The sequence below is a fragment of the Macrosteles quadrilineatus genome, unplaced genomic scaffold (genome assembly GCF_028750875.1).
Source record: "Macrosteles quadrilineatus isolate MER2022 unplaced genomic scaffold, UCM_ALF_1.0 Scaffold_1__1_contigs__length_201487025, whole genome shotgun sequence".
Taxonomy (NCBI): domain Eukaryota; kingdom Metazoa; phylum Arthropoda; class Insecta; order Hemiptera; family Cicadellidae; genus Macrosteles; species Macrosteles quadrilineatus.
The window spans coordinates 87275015-87289695 of record NW_026542594.1 but is presented as its reverse complement, the minus strand read 5'-3'; the positions used below and the strand labels follow the sequence as shown (position 1 = coordinate 87289695).

The window sequence follows — 14681 nt, the reverse complement described above, 5'->3', positions numbered from 1 at the left end:
ATTGTATCATTAACTAATGAATATTGAGAATCCAAATCCATAAAACTAAAAACCATTTTATGAAAACATTTAACACTATGTTGTTTAATATGCTGTATGTAGTGTGGTAAACGTTATTTAAAGCTGATACCTGTGCATAAACTATTTACACATTGTTTGGGGTTTATTGAAACCATTTTATTAGTTGAAAAGGAAGTTTCATTCCTTCAGTGCCGTTATGTATGTTAGCTAACACCGTAATACACCATAGGCTACAATAAGTGTACAACTTAAGATTTTCCTCAAATGTAACTCTAACTACTATTCCTCATTTATAAAATGTATAAAAGTTGAGTCAAACTATTTTATACTTTCTTTCCCTATACATAATATATGGATAAAGTATTGTTTTTGAAAATCTTTTCAAGTTCGTTGTTTGGGTAGAAATGTCCGTTTTAGGTCTCCCTATTCAGAAACAGTGGGTTTAGGAGTTATGTTATTTTGTGTGTGTGTGTGGAGAGGGGGTCTGTATGTATTTGTGTGATATTTGTATTTCATATCTATATTCCTGATGCAATAAGGGTTTTCTCTGTAACATGCCTTTTTTACCCGTTCGCTTTGGGTATCATTTTCAAAGTTTATGATGTAGTAGAGGGACGAATAGTAACATAAAAGGTAATTTCGTTTGGGGTTTTGCCCCACTAGCATTCAATATATTCCTAAGTTCACTTTCAAAGATCCAGCGATGCCGACTATCATTCTCTGTTAGAAATTTAAATGTAAATTGTAGATTAATAACAGTCAGAAACAAGAGACGAAACAGTTTATCAATATGGATCTTAATAGCCTATGCCACTTTAACGTGATTATTTGATCCTATTTTAGGGAGGTAAAAACTCTTCATGGAAGGCAGTAGTGTAGAAACACAAATAAAAAAATCAGTTTATGTAAATTAGTAGTTTTTTTCACCAAATAACAGGCTGCTTAAAAAATAAAAGGGAAACGGGCAATGCATTATTCGTTTTGTCTCGGAATTTGGTTTTGAGTTTCTACATAATTTACCTCCAGGATTGATTTATTGACATAAAATGAGGTTACTAACCTGTCGTCAATCAGTCCTATATTTTCGTGGATGACTATAGTTTCGGGGTTAAAACCCCATTTTCAAATCTTCTCTTCAGTCGTCATATGTCAAAAATATTCTCTTGCCCAAGCCGTCGTCAAAATCACTTCACACATACACATAAACACATACGAAAACATGTATAATACAAAAACATATACATGCGCTCGAGGCCGGCCAAGGACAAAACCAGACTGCCAATGCCAGGCTTGTGCAAGAGAATATGTTTGACATATGACGACTGAAGAGAAGATTTGAAAATGGGGTTTCAACCCCGAAACTATAGTCATCCACGATAATATAGGACTGATTGACGACAGGTTAGTAACCTCATTTGATGTAGGTTTTGAACTCTGTTACGAAAATGCACGATACCCTCGTGTAATGCAAACGCATATAATGTGCTAATAGGGTGCAGTGATTAGACCATATAACCTCGAAACAATTTAATGACAGTGAAACATGTCTTAATTATTCTTACCTAAAACAGCTCTAACTGTGTCACATAAGAACGACTTTCATTGGGATGTTTTGAACTGGACGTTAAAAGGACGGAAGTAAAGAAACCTCTTATTTATTTTCTAAATTATTATTAAATTAAGCTGGGAAGCAATAGTGGACTACACTTTTTCAATCGCACAAGAAAGAACAAAGCAAAACAAGACCCTTTTAGGAAGTATTTGCTTTGTCACTAGGAGTGCCACTTTTCGTTAGCGACGAATTCTTAAACTTTTAAGTAACAGTTTGTGCTAAATGATCCAGCAAGCCATGAAACATAAACTTTTATTTTCACTTAACCTCAATATATCTCAAGATTTCCATTCCGACCCAAAGACGTTTATGGAGCACCTTAAACTAACGGTGGGTTATTTAAATAAAACACAATGTCGTATAAAATATTTATGCTGTAAAATGGTATGAATTGCGTTCAATTTGCAACATGTTTGGTGATATAGAGCCTCGTTAAAATACATGTTTCACAGCCCAACTACCTTGCAGGATTCAACGAAGTTTATGAAAGTATTAAAGCAAATATAACATAATATAAGTATAATTAATTTTTATTTTATAAGACCTTTTTTGAAAAGTTAGAAATTTCAATTAAAAATAATACTGTATTATGTTTTCCAAATATTATGAGTGAAACGTCTAAAACAAAGGACTTTTAGTCATAACAAGACTTTTTTATAAAACCAGAGAAACATTCGCAGTTCGTTTTCACGTGGTTGTGATCCAAGTCAAGGGATGGCAATCTATTAAACAAGGAAAGGTTTTGTGAATCATCATTAGTATAAACGTTTGCTTTATTACAAACCAAAGTTTAAATTTACTCTTCCAAGTTTTTTTTCGAAAACTACTCAATCCGTTACTTAATTGATTGATTGTTCGCTTAGTGTTGTAGTTCTAGTTTGTTACAGTTCTAGTTTTATAGTTTAGTTTGTTTTGTCTTTACTAGTGTACATATTACGGATGCATTCGTCTATATGTTGACCATCAGAAAACTACTTGCAATTTGAACTCAGCAGCTAACATTTTTGCAACTTTGTATTTGTATGTGTGTGTGTGTGTCACTATCATTAACATGTATTATTACAATGTATATTGTACATTGATAGTGAAATTTTACTGGGATGTATGTTTATTCCATTTCAATTAACTGAAGTTAACTAACGTAACAGAATACAAACTCACGACAGTTAAATGTGGATTATTTAACTAGTTTAATTATTGTTAAAATATAATTCTCAATTATTGTATTTTGAAGGATTTTTTACAGGAATTAAGAAGCCTGATTTCAATGTACTAAACAAAATAATGTTAAGTAATATTAATGTTAAGTAATGTTTATGCAAAATCATGGTTAGTGAGAGTGTGTTAAATAATTTTATTTCTGGCATAACCTATACGGTGCCCCTCAGCTGCTGGCTAGGATACCTTGTGAATTTTATAACCGAGATTCATCGAGCTTTTTCTCAAACATAAAAGAAACGTACATCTTGAAAATAAACGTTAATTCGAATGAACCACCTACTAAAAAGTGGCCAGTTTACAAAAAATTGAAATTTTCAAAAATTGATGTTTTTATATCTATAGTTATTAATTTATAAGAAAAACGTAACTTTTACAATAAAAACTCATTATAATTGCTCCTAGACAAATATTCTATGGCACCTTTTTTGGTGTTTCATTTCAGGTATGCCGTTACAATGGTTTATAGGTTTTGGACAATATTTAAATACATACTGTGATGCAAGCTAATATGCTGTGATATAAGCTAATGTTATGTATATAACTAAGCATTTTTATTGCTTTGATGTCATAAATAAATTATGATTAAAATACACTCTTCTTTTGCATTTCTCATTCAATTCCCCTGTTATTTGTGGCATTGACTATTGGAAGTTGGTAGTAAAATGTTTAAACGCTGATTTCCGCAGCTTTGAAATGTTTACACACAAATTCCCTTATAACTTTTTAACTTTAAAATATATATATATACGAAAGTTAAAACATAAACAACACCTTATTTTTAAACTTGTCTGGTATCATTTTAAAATAGTACAATTCTAAGTATATTTAAAATTATTTTTTACCAGTAATTCTTTAGTATCCTATATTTTGGAGATCTATAATTTTAGAAGTTATAAATATATCAATCTGGCTTTCCCGAAAAATAGGTACGTTTAGTGCGTCTCTTCAACGTGCGTGGGTCTTCAAAATGAGATACCTGCCATTACAATTGATTGAATTATTAGTTATAAGGCATTATGTATAAACATGTTTTTGCACAAAAAATAAAATTTAAAAAACTTAAATAAGTGTGAAAAAAGTTGTTTGTTTGTTTATAAAGTGAAAACATACTTCATAAGTCTTACTTATAATATGACCACTATAAGACTTACTGCATATTTAACAAACATAACTAATAATAAATTTAATTTCCCAAATTAGACAAATGCGCGCACTTTCCAATTTTATTCAACATATTAATATTAGCGTTAATAATAACATAAGTATGATTTATGCATTTTTTGTCATATAAATTGAAGAAAACATTACAAAACCCGTAGCTAACCCTCTGGTTTTGAAATGGAGATAGCTCTTTGTATTTAGTATCTAAATTGAAGAACGGTAAAGAAGATTTAATCTAACCTCTTTGAGGATGAGTTCCGCCTGGTTAGATTGATTGTTAAAAGAGAATTTGATATTGGATTGCACAAATACACCGTAGTCGGCCTGGAGGTAAACAACTTTTCTGCTTGGGGTTTATGTTAATTAAACAACGTTTAAATAATGAAGAGAGTTCGTATGGAAACATTATCATAATGGTTCTCTTTATTCATAATGCCATATTTAATTGATCAGTGTTTTTGTTTGTAACTGATAAGTCATTTTTACATTACCATTTAAAATTTAATAACTAGCCTATACAAAATTAAACATAAACTATTATCTTGTATTTTACCGAGCACGCTGAGTCCAAATATTAACGTTTCCTGTATACCATCCAGAAAACTACTTGCAATTTGAACTCAGCAGCTAACATTTTTGCAACTTTGTATTTGTATGTGTGTGTGTTTCATTATCATTAACATGTAACTTTGTATTAGCTGACGTCATTCAGCTACTGCCTTGAACATTAGTTTCATTAGTAGACCATAAAGCTGGGTGCAAACTGATCCAGCATTTCTCCTGAGCAAAATGTTGCACAACGATTTGCTTGAAGCGTTTTGTTCCTTTGCTTCTCCAGTGTGCGGGAGGTTCAGCATGATTCAACATTTGGTTTCAAGCAAAAATAAGAAAAAATTAATAATAATTTTTACTGGTATCCTACTATAGTATATTTTTTTAACATGTGTAACGATGAAGTCAACTTAGCTATTGCTGTATGTCAGTTTTTGCTAAATGCTGGACGAAATAGAAAGAAATAATTGGGTTCACCCAATCAATCTGATGATAGACAGCTTTCCTCTCGGAAATTAAATCAGATCCAGGGAAATTTTACAATTATTGTCGAATAATTGTTATACTATTTTATTGGAAGTATTTTAAATACCGTAAGAAACTATTATTAGATAATGACGTGATGGTTATATAAATAATTATTAATAACACGTTACCTACCAGCCGTCAGACCACTTTAGATAAGACACCCTGTATAACAGAATATCTAAGCATGTCTTTGAAACGTTTACGTGGAACCTCGATAACAAGTCAACCTTGGTAACAAAATTAATTTTCAAACCACCTAGACCTTTACAATTTTATTGCAAACCTCGACAAGAAGTCAACCTTGATAACTAGTCTTATTTAATAATCCCCATGCGAGTCTTCTTATCGAAGTTCTACATACTACATTTAATAGGCATACCATCTAGCTGTCTGTTACACAAGAGATGGTAGTCATAATGCTATTTCCAGAGTTTGCGGCTGATTCAGTTGTTCCTATAAAGATTGATGGTAATGGACTTGACAGTGTGATATACCCTCGCTTGCTAGACCCTAACCTCAAACATCGTTTGTAAGCTCTCATACAAAACCTATCGAACTTAACTTTGAAAAATCTGTCAGTATATTCAAATAGTTTTAATATCTATTGCTTCAAAACTCCAATCGCTGAATAATAATATGTTCCTGTAAGAAACCCACTTTTCCATAGTCGGCTAGGTCTGAATTAGCATACACAAATATATTCAAGAGTTATACCGTCCACAGCCAGACATAGATCCTAGATGCAGATGCAAAAGAAAATTATAATGTCATACCTTTTGGCGTTAGTTCAAGAGTTTTCTTGTATCTAACATTTTATTTCGAAAGGATGAATGATATAAATAAATCATCTTTTCCGAGATGTTTACATATATTTAGAACGCTCAGACATCAAGGATGTTGATATTAAATGCTACCTTTTTCGTATTAAGGTTATTTATGACACGAATAGTTACAAAATAAACTTAGTTTGTATATTTTACAAAAAAAGAAACAATCATATATTTGGGAATCTGCTATGTACTCCTTTCACTTAAATTGCAACTGCAAACAGCTGTTAGATTTAGTTATAGTTGGCGTGCTCACATAATACACTACATGATAAATAAATTCATTTTTTTTTAAACATCTTTCAGACAATTATATCGAATCCTGAAACATACAATTTGCCTTTTTGAGGTATAAAATTTTCTTTTTAATCCTGAATATCAATCCGAAATCAAAAGAAAACGGGATCTGGTGGAGTTTATAATGGCATTAAATGTAATAAAATATTTCAAGAAAAGTAGTTCAATGCAACAAAATTAAAAAGCATATTATGTTTTTCTTTAAGTGAACAAATTTTGAATAAGAATAGATTAGTTTAGGACTTAAGGATCAAAACGTATGTTCATTAGTTGGTTTTTTTCATTGGAAAATTAATTATACCTTTATAATTTATAAAACCTGAATGACAGGTTTCAAGCGTTTTATAATGGACACTACTTTTGATTCAATTCCATAATCACTTTAGTTTTTACGAAATAAGTTAAATAAGTAGCCCCTCTGTTTTTATCCAACAGGGATAGGTTTAATCAAGACCTGAAATAAATTAAATTAATTTGGCTTTATTCGGTAACGACTTCTATGTCACAACCCTGAAATGTATACAGGGGGGCTGAAAAGTAACTGGCACCCCCCTGACTTTTTAACCATTTGAGATGTTTTTCAAATCGGTTTGCGGCAATCTTCCTAGATATGAGGGGCTACAATAATGATGGTTAATTCCGGAAGTTTTGCCCTCAGGGTAGTATAGGTCTAGCATTAGCTCAAAATGTTCCAATGGGAGGTAAAGTACTTTGGTATCAAATTACAGGGCTTGATAAAACACAACAATTCACACAAAGAAATTAAAATTGGACCATTAAGCATTGTGAAAATGGTGTATTCTATGGGAATCTTTTGTGTTATGTGTTAAAACTGTATTTCTGTAAGTTAGATGAGGACATTTATTTAAGTTTGCACTAAAAATTCACTTTGTTCCAAGTCGTACCTATAAAACATTAGGGTACAAATGACTTTGTCAAAAGGACAGGCAGATAGCAGGAGACCTTGCCTTGATCTCTCCAATAGGCAAGCAGCAGAATGCATTATTTGTAAAACTGTTCTCTATGCCTAGTTATTAGTTCAAAGCGAATCTTTGTTATAACTTTTAAATATTGTAAACAAAAAAGTTAAATATTTAAACAAATTTATGATAATTCTTCCGTGCCTTCGTTAAAAAGACAAAATTGAAACGTGGAATGTTTTAAGCTAAATATTTGTATGTCCTAGGTAAAATACATATAGCTTATCAAGGATATATGCAAATTGGTTACTAATACATATCTAATTTATTAAACATTGTTAAATGTGGTCTTAATTTTGATTTTTTATATGAGTCCGTAGTGTTTTACCCAAACTTAATTTGTGTAGTGACATGTGGTAACCTAAATTTAATAATGTGTCCAAGACTTACTAAAATCTAAATAATCAAATTTATCTAAAGTAATGATTGGTTCAGTGGTATTATTACCTTGTTTTGTTTTATACAACAAAAATAAATTTCAGGAAAATAGGAAAAAAGTTAAAACTTGATAAAACATTGTAAAAATAGCATAAAATAGCTTTTTTAATTTTACGTCCAAACGCTTTGTTTTGAATAAAATGTGAGGATGGTAACATATTCTTCTTCAATCATACGGTAGGTTAAACGTGGTGCCGTTAAATTTTTATATGCATTTTTTTGTAAAATAACATTACTAATCAGCTATAAAGATCACTTTTAAGTGTACAGTATAGTTTTCGATAATGAGTCTCATTTAATAATCTTATTAAATAATAATTATTTAATAATAGTACAATAGCTTTTATCCTATGTATACATTTAATTATTTCAATTGACAATTGAAGTATAGTTTAATACCTTTGCTCGACAATAAAATATACAATGTTTCTTCTGGCTATTTTTTTTATATTACTAACATATGCCAAGTAACAATGAAGTCCACGGGAACCTATTTAAATATTTTGTTATGATTTAAGTTTGTATTCCGTTTATAAAAGTGCACTGCCACTAAACAATACTTGTAACAAATACACGGCTCTCGTCGCGCAGACGCGACCACGTCACTGATAAGACTATCAGTTAAAAATGAACTCTTGGCTGTTAAATGTATATTTAACTAACGATTTGTATGTGGTACTTTTGGAAACGTCAAACTACTTTTGGGATTCGGAGGCGATTCCGTAATACTATAATATCCAACCCGCCTCGTCGTATCTATGTAGGTCACCGTGTAAATATGTTAGTGTCGACTGTGTGTTGGTGTGTTGTTGTACACTGAGGCTACTCACCACGAGACGCTCTACAGTGTGTGACGTATCCTGGACTGGGACGACGCTGGTGTGAAGCTGTGACGACGGTGATGACCTAGAGAGGAGGACGACGTCGCTCACCTAGACTCGTCCACATACCACGACCTACTGACACCAGCTCTCCGCGACGCCGCGACGCGCGACGCCCAGCTCCCGTTACCTAGCAACCACCCCCCCCCCCTGCCTGCAACCCGTAGTCTCTTAGGCCTTGCTCGATACGCATCCTTATAGTCATCATTTAGAATGTTATTGAATAGGTAATGCCAGCTGTAACGCAGAGCATAGTAATTTGCAAATAATTATCGTTACTACAAAGCTATATTCCCTGTAGTTCCAAGATACAGGCATATTTAGTGACCCATAATGTATTTGTACGACATGGAATCATTGAGTATTGAAGTTCAAATTGATGTTCGCTAAATCAAATATTGAAAACAACTAACAGCATTTTTATTATAGCAGCCAGAACCCGCCTTTAAGTTAAACTTAGGCTCTAATACTTACGAGTTTTCAGATATCTTAATAAGTTTAGTGTGCATTGTTAAAACTAGTATGTTAGAAGACGAGAGGGTTTAGACTCGAGAAGACTAACTCCTAGTACGTTAGTTGTGTTCCCACATATATTTGGGAAAGACATTGATTATAGTGAGCTTATCAAGGGGCTTTTAAAAACAGTACCATGAAATTTGTTAACCAACTATTCTTTTTGTTGCGCGTTCAATGCCCTAAGGAAGTAGTCCAGGCGCTAAACGGGTTGAGTATGCACTTTAAGTCTGACAAAATTTGACTTTTGATTATTGTTGGGGACATCTAGTAGATGAAAAAAATCGATGATGTCGCATTTCTAGGGTGGTCACAACTCGGGGGGGAGGGGGGGAAGTTGCGCGGGTCATCGGTTTACGTTTCCGCGTCTAACTCACAAACGGTTAATGATAGAAAGGTGGTTTAAGCGTCTATCTACGCCTAAATATATTTTCCTTCAAAAAGGTTATTACAACCTTTCTTCTATCTCTTATACTTTAGGCGCTAATCAACATCTTTTGCAAAAAATAAAATTTTAAACTACTTTAAAATCAAATATCGGAAATATTATACGCGTTAAAGACATGTTACAGAGGATTTATGGTTAGAAAAACTAACAAATAGTACAAGAACACCAAGTTTAAGGAAATATGTGCAAAAACAACAGAGCTACGTTGATTTCAGTAAGAGTAAACGTGGAAAATTCGTAGTAGTATCGAGGCGCTCATGGACGGTACGTAGCCCAGTCAATATAGGTTTGATGTTGTAAGTAACTATGGGAAAGTTGAATTTTTCTATGCTGTTAGACCATGTTGAGTTGAGTAATTTCCCAAAAGTCCCCACTCCTACCCCTTTGTTCTTTCCTCTACCCCCCCCCCCTTTTAGATAAATTTACAGTCTCTTAGAAATTAAGCAATAACTTTAAAACGGGTAAGGATAATAACGCAGTCTTTTATTAATCATTTTGCGTTACGATATTCTACAAAAAGTGTATTTACCATGGTATCCTAAATATTCATAGTTAAAAATTTTTTTATAATAATTTTTACGGATTAATTTATGAAACTTTTCTTTGTAGATTTTTCATACGAGGTCGCACAACAAAATGTTTGATACACAATTTGGGGTGCATAGTTTACATTTTAAAATGATACATAGTTATTAACAGTTTGTTTGCATATAGTGGGTATAGATAGTACATTATATTGATTTTACAGGACTCTGACTTTTTTGTGCACCGCAATAATGAAAAAGATTACGTATATTATGGTTTTTGTATTTGAATTTGCCGCTTTATATAGATTATATTAACGTTATGTAGCTCATTCAGTACATATACAGACTACAGTGGATACATATGAATGAATATCGTGCATTTGCTGCTGTACGCCAGAGCCTCATTTTATTATACAGGGTGTCTCACCTAAAGTGAACCAATAGATAACTTTTTTATTATGATTTTATTATATTATAGATATAGAGTTAACTTCTTATGGGACACTACCCTTTATTTTTAGATGTTTTTTTAGTGGTTTCGAATTTTAAAAATATGTTCGCCATTTTCCAATATGGCTGACAACTTTGTTAGTCCGATGGAATACCCTGTATTTTATGATTGTTTTAGAATGTAAACGCACAATTTTTAAACCTTTTTATTCTTGACATTTGTCTCTAAAGCTACTTGTTTAGGAGTTACATCGAAGAAGAAATGGTTTGTGAGTACATCCTGCATCCTGTAGCTCATAAACGAGTAAGTTTAAGAGCGCAAATACAAAGAATAAACATATTTTCAAATCACATCTACATTTTAAAAAAACCATAAAATAAATTGTTCCAATATCAAAGTAAGCTACCATTTTTGAAAATGGTGGCCATTTTTAAAACAACAAAATCAGTATTTTTTAACGTATTTTATATATTTTTTTGAACGAGGACTTATATGTGACTTATTTATTCTTTGCACTTTCTCTCTCAACTTACTCGTTTATGAGCTACAGGATGCCGAATGTACACCACAAACCTTTCTTTTAGATATAACACGCTGTAACTCCTAAATGGGGTAGGTTTAGAGAAAAAATGTCACGAATAAAAAAATAGCTTTTAAATTCTAAAAGAATACTAAAATACAGCGTATTCCATAAGAAATAACAAAGTTGTTGGCCATATTGGAAAATGGTGGATATATTTGTTTTATCCGTAACCATCCCTAAAAACATTTTTTACAAATAAAGGGGGTCGTCTAATAAAAAGTTAACTCTATATGGAAAATAAAATTTATGTATGTCCACTATGTAATCTCAACCAGGATGAAACGTGTACCCTTTTATAGCAGAATGTCCAATTTAAAAAAAGATACGTCAATTTTGGTCCAACAAGTAATATTCAAATGAATATGAGTTTTTTTGAATTTTTAAATGGCAAAGATTGGCGGGCACTTGGAAATTATCTTAAAGAGGCGTGGAGGCGTTAAGGGTGGGAATTTATTTATTTATTCATTCCGACGGCAATCGCCATTTTACAAAATAATACATTAGACAAGATTTACATGCAACAAGATGATACAATAGAAAACATCAATAAATGAGTAAGAAGTTTGGTGGTGGTGGTGGACAGTTTGAGTAAAATTTCAACAGTTACAACATTGTGAAAAAAAGTAACAATAACAAGAAACAGCGTAAATAATTAACATTAATAACAATAACAAGAAACAGTTTAAATAATTAACATCAATAACAATAACAAGAAACAGTGTAAATAATTAACTACAATAACAATAAGTGTGAATAAATAATAACCATCAATAAAATCAGTAATCTTCAAAATGACAACATTGTATATAATTAACATTAATAAATTTACTATACATAACAATAATAGACTATGGCAATATATAACAATATAATAAACTGTGAAAAAGCTAACGTAACATAAAAACAAAACTATAAAACAAAAGGATGGATCTGGAGTTAGAAAAACTTTTCGATAGAATGCTGACAACAAGACACTTGGCTTTAGGGAATTGATAATGGAGCATAATTATTAAATTTAAGAATTGAGATATCAATACAAAAATGGGAAAAATCTATGTAATTTAAAAAATGTTGTTTGTTAAGTACCTATCTATCAAAGTAAATTATAAAAGTAACAGGTTTGTTTTATGAATTATTAACTGTTTGTAGGAAAAATTCAGATTCTCAGTAGGCTACATTTAAATTTTATTATTCATTCAATTGTTATCTGATCTTTATTATTATGTAGTGCTATTTGTGTATATTCTGTATTTGAAATCAGTTTATTTTATGAATAATTGTATGTGATTCATGGAATTTTTTAAACCGTTATAAAATATTTTAAAATCAGTGTGTCTAACACAAAACAGACGGTCTTTGACCATTGTTCTTTGCATTTAAATAAAAAACACTGTATTGATATTTTATTACAATGAACACATTTTCTTCTTCTTCTTCTTCAGAAATCTATAATAATTCTTTTTAAATATTTATTTATCTAATAATTCTTTTTGTAGATTATCGTAACGCAAAATGATTAATAAAAGCTTCATTATTATCCTTACCCGTTTTAAAGTTATAGCTTAATTGCTAAGAGGCTGTAAATTTATCTAAAAAGGGGGGTTAGATGAAAGCACAAGGGGGGAGGAGTGTTGACTTTCGGGAAAATGATCATCTCAACATGGTCTAACAGCATAGACAAATTCAGCTTTCCCATAGTTACTTACAACATCAAACCTATATTGACTGTGGGCTACGTACCATCCATGCGCGCCTCGATACTACTACAGTACGAATTTTTTACGTTTACTCTTACTGAAATCAACGTAGCTCTGTTGTTTTTGCACAGATTTCTTTAAAATTGGTGCTGTTGTACTACTTGTTAGTTTTTCTAACCATAAATAGTTTGTAACATGCCCTAAACAAGCGCAATATTTCTGATATTTCATTTTAAAGTATTTTTAAATCTTATTTTTTGCAATAAATGTTGATTAGCGCCTAAAGTATAAGAGATAGAAGAAAGGTTGTAATAACCTTTTTGAAGGACAATATATTTAGGCGTAGATAGACGCTTAAACCACCTTTCTATCATTAACCGTTTGTGAGTTAGACGCGGAAACGTAAACCGATTACCCGCGCAACTTCCCCCCCTCCCCCCCGAGTTGTGACCACCCTAGAAATGCGACATCATCGATTTTTTTCATCTACTAGATGTCCCCAACAATAATCAAAAGTCAAATTTTGTCAGACTTAAAGTGCATACTCAACCCGTTTAGCGCCTGGACTAAAGGTTCATCTCACTTTTGCACAGGTTTGTTATCCTCGAAATAATTGTCAATGTATAGTGTAGTTTGATTAAGAATTAAATATTTTCAAAGCCTTCCCTTTCTTGTTATAATTTAACCTTCCGATTAATTGCTAAAACAGAAAGGTTATTATTTCAAAGGAAAGGCTCTGTAACCAAATCAGACGATGCTGTAAAGTATGATATGAAAAACGTTTATGGATATTTAATTATAGCCTTGGAAGGGGTTTCTACCAAACTCCATAATTGATAATATCTTAGAGGGTTTTACAGGTTTTAAGTTGCTATATGGTAAACATACAATAAACAAAAGTTTTTTTAGTTTAACAAACAGAAATAAAAGTCAACCTCCTTGACATTATTGAAGTTTCAGATTTCCGAGCTAAGAAATTAATTCCGACTATTCCTCAGTAATCCAACTCCGCAATTGAGTGTTTGTTAACCAGGATGTTTCCTTTGCATGTCTCTGTAATTGGAATACTCCTAGTCTCCGACTAATTAAGAGGGATTAAGTAATTTATTCCACTTCATTTGCAAGTCCTTGACAATTGTTTCACTAAACAACAACTCCTTTGGATACGGAGATAAACTGAATTAAGTTGCATTTGTAGTAATGCTTTAATTATATTCAGTGTTTTAGGTCGTTTAGCATTCAAACTAGTACGACTGACTGTTTTCAATCTAAATTCAGCTATGAAATGTTTAGATTTTGACAAGGTTATATTTATGATTTTCGATGCATTTTTATGTTATTCATACCATACTAAATTTGTTGTATCAAATTAAAATTACACGTTTACATTGTTTGTATTTAAAATCAATTTGTTTTGTAAGACTAACAATAGGTACCGGTATTTTAACAATAGGTATCATAACAATAGGTAACAATAGGTAGCCAGCAAATACTTTTAAGTACCTTTTTAAGTCATTTCTACTTCAACAGGCTGTAGTACCTATCGTACCTATTAGTCTAGTCAAGATATGAAAAAAAACCCCTTAACCTTAAAAAAATTGCTCTAAAAGGTGTTTTGATGGTTTTCATTTCCAAAAAGTATGTTAAATTACATACTAAAAGTCTAAAAAAATCGGAGTCTCGGAAATTGGGTTTTTCCAATATGGCGTCCAAAAATTTGAAAAAATAATAATCCTTATTATTTTCCCAGTAAAATTTCTTCTGAACTTCCAATTTAGGCCGAATTTGGTACAAACCTTTGAAACTGTATTATCTACAAGCTATTCATGACTTAAGATAAATAATATACAGTAAACGTGTTGTATGGGGTTGAAAATAGGTAAAAATCTGTCTTAAGTTGTTAGTAGTAAATAACTCATTTCAATATTGGTCACTATAGGGAAC

At 31.6% G+C, this 14681-nt stretch overlaps 1 protein-coding gene across 4 annotated transcripts in view; it reads right to left on the bottom strand.

Annotated features, from left to right (window-relative positions):
• The window catches only part of LOC128982871 (Kv channel-interacting protein 1), a 220083-nt gene that overhangs the window by 105604 nt on the left and 99798 nt on the right, over window positions 1-14681 (bottom strand). For 2 of the 4 annotated variants that reach the window (XM_054401960.1, XM_054402046.1), the window contains exon 1: window positions 8468-8582. The exons of the other annotated variants lie outside the window; for them this stretch is intronic. The gene's annotated coding sequence lies outside the window, so the exon portion shown is untranslated. Of the gene's footprint in view, window positions 1-8467; window positions 8583-14681 lie in introns of those variants that run through there. 4 annotated transcript variants of the gene reach the window in all.